Raw genomic sequence first — 5,055 nt, forward strand, 5'->3', positions numbered from 1 at the left:
GTTTGTCTTCCTTTTAATGATCCATCTTTACTCAATAGTCCTACGACCATCAAGTAGTTCTTCCAAAGTCTACACTTTGTTTTCATACATGGATCCTCTCTCGGATTTCATGGCCTCCAGCCATTTGTCGGAATCCGGGCCCGCCATTGCTTCTCCACAGCTCGTAGGTTCATTATTGTTCAACAACATGACCTCCAAGACAGGGTTACCATATCACTCTGTAGTAGTACGCAACCTTGTCGACCTACGAGGTTTGTAGTAACTTGATCCGAAGCTCAATGATCACCATCATCATCTTCCACTTCAATTGGTGTAGGCGCCACAGGAACAACTTCCTGTGCCCTGCTACACACTAGTCGAAGTGATGGTTCAATAACCTCATCAAGTTCTATCACCCTCCCACTCAATTCTTTCGAGAGAAACCTTTCCTCAAGAAAGAACCCGTTTCTAGAAACAAACACTTTGCTTCCGGATCTGAGATAGGAGATGTATCCAACTGTTTTGGATATCTTATGAAGATGCATTTATCCGTTTTGGGTTCGAGCTTATCAGACTGAAACTTTTTCACATAAGCGTCGAAGCGCCAAACTTTCAAGAAACAACAATTTATATTTCTCTAAACCTGAGTCTATATTGTGTCATCTCAACGGAAATACGCGATGCCCTATTTAAAGTGAATGCGGTTGTATCTAATGCATAACCCATAAACGATAGTGGTAATTCGATAAGAGACATCATAGCATGCACCATACCAAATAGTGCGTGGCTATGACGTTCAGACACATCATCACACTATGATGTTCCAGGTGGCATGAACTGCGAAACAATTTCCACATTGTCTTAACTGCGTACCAAAGCTCGTAACTTAGATATTCATTTCTATGATCATCTCGTAGGCAGTTTATCCTTTTGTTACGACGAACTTCACTCCGAAACAGAATTGAACTTTTCAATATTTCAGACTTGTGATTCATTAAGTAAATACTCTTGTATCTACTCAAATCGTCATTGAAGTAAGAACATAATGATATCCACTACGTGCCTCAACACCCATTGGACTGCATACATCAAAATGTATCACTTCCAACAAGTTACTATCTTGTTTCATCTCAATGAAAACAAGGCCTTGCTCATGTGGTATGATTTGCATGTCACTAGTGATTCAAAATCAAGTGAGTATAAAGATCCATAAGCATGGAGCCTCTTCATGCAATTTATACCAACATGACTCAAGCGGCAGTGCCACAAGTAAGTGGCACTATCATCATTATCTCTTATCTTTTGGCACCAATATCATGAACATGTGTGACACTACGATCGAGATTCAATAAACCATTGAAGGTGATTATTCAAGAAAATAGAGTAACCATTATTCTATTTAAATGAATAATCGTATTGCAATAAACACGATCCAATCATGTTCATGCTTAACGCAAGCACCAAATAACAATTATTTAGGTTTAACACCAATCCCGATGGTAGAGGGAGCGTGCGACGTTTGATCATATCAACCTTGGAAACACTTCCAACACGTATCGTCACCTCGCCTTTAGCTAGTCTCCGTTTATGCCGTAGCTTTCATTTCGTGTTACTAATCACTTAGCAACCGAACCTGTATCCAATACCCTCGTGCTACTAGGAGTACTAGTAAAGTACACATCAACATCATGTATATCAAATATACTTCTTTCGACTTTTGCCAACCTTCTTATCTACCAAGTATCTAGAGTTGCTCCGCCTCAGTGACCGTTCCCCTCATAACAGAAGCACTTAGTCCCGGGCTTGGGTTTAATCTGGGGTCTCTTCATTAATGCAGCAACTGCTTTGCCGTTTCATGAAGTATCCCTTCTAGCCCTTGCCTTTCTCGAAACTTAGTGGTTTTACTAACCATCAACTATTGATGCTCCTTCTTGATTTCTACTCTCGCAGTGTCAAACATCGCGAATTGCTCAAGGATCATTGTATCTATCCTTGATATGTTATAGTTCATCACGAAGATCTCACAGCTTGGTGGCAGTGACTTTGGAGAACCATCACTATCTTATGTGGAAGATCAACTCCCACTTGATTCAAGCGATTGTCGTACTCATATAATCTGAGCACACGCTCAATGATTGAGCTTTTCTCCTTTACTTCGTGGACAAAGAATCTTGTCGGAGGTCTCATACCTCTTAACAAGGGCACAAGCATGAAATCACAATTTCATCTCTTTAGAACATCTCTCATGTTTCGTGACGTTTCAAAATGTCTTCGGCGCCTTGCTTCTAAGCCATTAAGTATTTTGTACTGAACTATCGTGTAGTCATCAGAAACGTGTATGTCGGATGTTCACAACATCTACAGACGACGCTCGAGGTGCAGCACACCGAGTGGTGCATTAAGGACATAATCCTTCTACGCAGCAACGAGGACAATCCTCGGTTTTACGGACTCAGTCTGCAAAGTTTGCTACTATCAACTTTCAACTAAATTTTCTCTAGGAACATATAAAAAATAGTAGAGCTATAGCGCAAGCTACATCATAATTCGCAAAGACCATTAGACTATGTTCATGACAATTAGTTCAATTAATCATATTACTTAAGAACTCCCACTCAAAAAGTACATCTCTCTAGTCATTTGAGTGGTACATGATCCAAATCCACTATCTCAAGTCCGATCATCACGTGAGTCGAGAATAGTTTCAGTGGTAAGCATCTCTATGCTAATCATATCAACTATACGATTCATGCTCGACCTTTCGGTCTCATGTGTTCCGAGGCCATGTCTGCACATGCTAGGGTCGTCAAGCTTAACCCGAGTGTTCCGCGTGTGCAACTGTTTTGCACCCGTTGTATGTGAACGTTGAGTCTATCACACCCGATCATCACGTGGTGTCTCGAAACGAAGAACTGTCGAACGGTGCACAGTCGGGGAGAACACAATTTCGTCTTGAAATTTTACTGAGAGATCACCTCATAATGCTACCGTCGTTCTAAGCAAGATAAGGTGCATAAAGGATTAACATCACATGCAATTCATAAGTGACATGATATGGCCATCATCATGTGCTTCTTGATCTCCATCACCAAAGCACCGGCACAATCTTCTTGTCACCAGCGTCACACCATGATCTCCATCATCATGATCTCCATCAACGTGTCGCCATCGGGGTTGTCGTGCTACTCATGCTATTACTACTAAAGCTACGTCCTAGCAATATAGTAAACACATCTGCAAGCACAAACGTTAGTTTAAAGACAACCCTATGGCTCCTGCCGGTTGCCGTACCATCGACGTGCAAGTCGATATTAACTATTACAACATGATCATCTCATACATCCAATATATCACCTCACATCGTTGGCCATATCACATCACAAGCATACCCTGCAAAATCAAGTTAGACGCCTCTAATTGTTGTTGCATGTTTTACGTGGTGACCATGGGTATCTAGTTGGATTGCATCTTACTTACACAAACACCACAACGGAGATATATGAATTGCTATTTAACCTCATCCAAGGACCTCCTCGGTCAAATCCGATTCAACTAAAGTTGGAGAAACCGACACTCGCCGGTCATCTTTGAGCAATGGAGTTACTCGTAGCGATGAAACCAGTCTCTCGTAAGCGTACGAGTAATGTCGCTCCGAGCCGCTTCGATCCAACAATACCGCAGAATCAAGAAAAGACTAAGGAGGGCAGCAAAATGCACATCACCGCCCACAAAAACTTTTGTGTTCTACTCGAGATTACATCTACGCATGAACCTAGCTCATGATGCCACTGTTGGGGAACGTCGCATGGGAAACAAAATTTTTCCTACGCGCACGAAGACCTATCATGGTGATGTCCATCTACGAGAGGGAATTTCCGATCTACGTACCCTTGTAGATCGCACAGCAGAAGCGTTAGTGAAAGCGGTTGATGTAGTGGAACATCCTCACGTCCCTCGATCCGCCCCGCGAACCGTCCCACGAACCGTCCCACGATCCGTCCCGCACCTCCGCGTTCAGCACACGTACAGCTCGACGATGATCTCAGCCTTCTTGATCCAGCAAGAGAGACGGAGAGGTTGAAAGTGCGTTATATCGACTAGAGGGGGGTGAATAGGAGATTTTTAGAATTTCATCACTGAGGAAATTCCTTTTGTGGAAATTCCTCACTGATGACTAACTTACAGCGGAAACAGTAAAGAATCAGATGTGCAAAGTTTCACAACAGCAGTTTTTCACAGTGAAGAATGTGAAAACAGATTGCACTGTGAGCAGGCACGCAGAATACAGATCATGATTAACTAGCGTGAAGAATTTGGGGTTGAGGAAATTCAGAGAAAGTATTCAACAAATTCTTCAAACAGTCGAAGTGAAAGTCATCAACACATAATACAAGGAAAGTAAGGAGTTGAGGAATTAGAACCCGTTGCTCAGTGAAGACAGTCGTTGATGACCCAGTTCCAACTGTTGTGACAGTCGTACATCTGGTTTGGAGCGGCTTGGTATTGAAACCAAAGGACACCCAGTCCCGGGACACACAGTCCCTACCGTATTCTCCTTGAGCTAAGCACACACAGTCCTCGCCCAACACTCGTGGTAAGTCTTCAGGGCAGACTTCCAAACCCTCACAAACTTGGTCACCCGGCGATCCACAATTGACTGCTGGAAAGCTCTAGACCATGACGCCTAACCGTCTGGAGGATGCACAGTCCTCAAAGGTAAAAGGCTTCAGTCCCACACAGGAACAACTTCTTCAGTGATGCTCAATCACTAGGTTTGGTTTGTGGTTTCTGTGGGTGGTGTATTTCCTCACTGATGAATTACTCTCGAAGGTTCTGAGGAATTTGGGTTGCTCTTTTGACAAGTGTCAGTTTCTAACGGAGCAGCCAACCAGCTAGTGGTTGTGGGGGGTGGCTATTTATAGCCTGGGAGCATCCCGACATGATTTGACACTAATGCCCTTAAATAATATGACCGTTGGAGTGGATAAGACCAGTGACTTGGCGTGGCTATCGAAACGGTCGGAACCCTCAACTGTGAGAGTCCTCATGTCACTCATATTCCTCACTTGAGGCTTT

Source organism: Hordeum vulgare, chromosome 6H, assembly GCF_904849725.1.
Source record: "Hordeum vulgare subsp. vulgare chromosome 6H, MorexV3_pseudomolecules_assembly, whole genome shotgun sequence".
NCBI classification, from domain to species: domain Eukaryota; kingdom Viridiplantae; phylum Streptophyta; class Magnoliopsida; order Poales; family Poaceae; genus Hordeum; species Hordeum vulgare.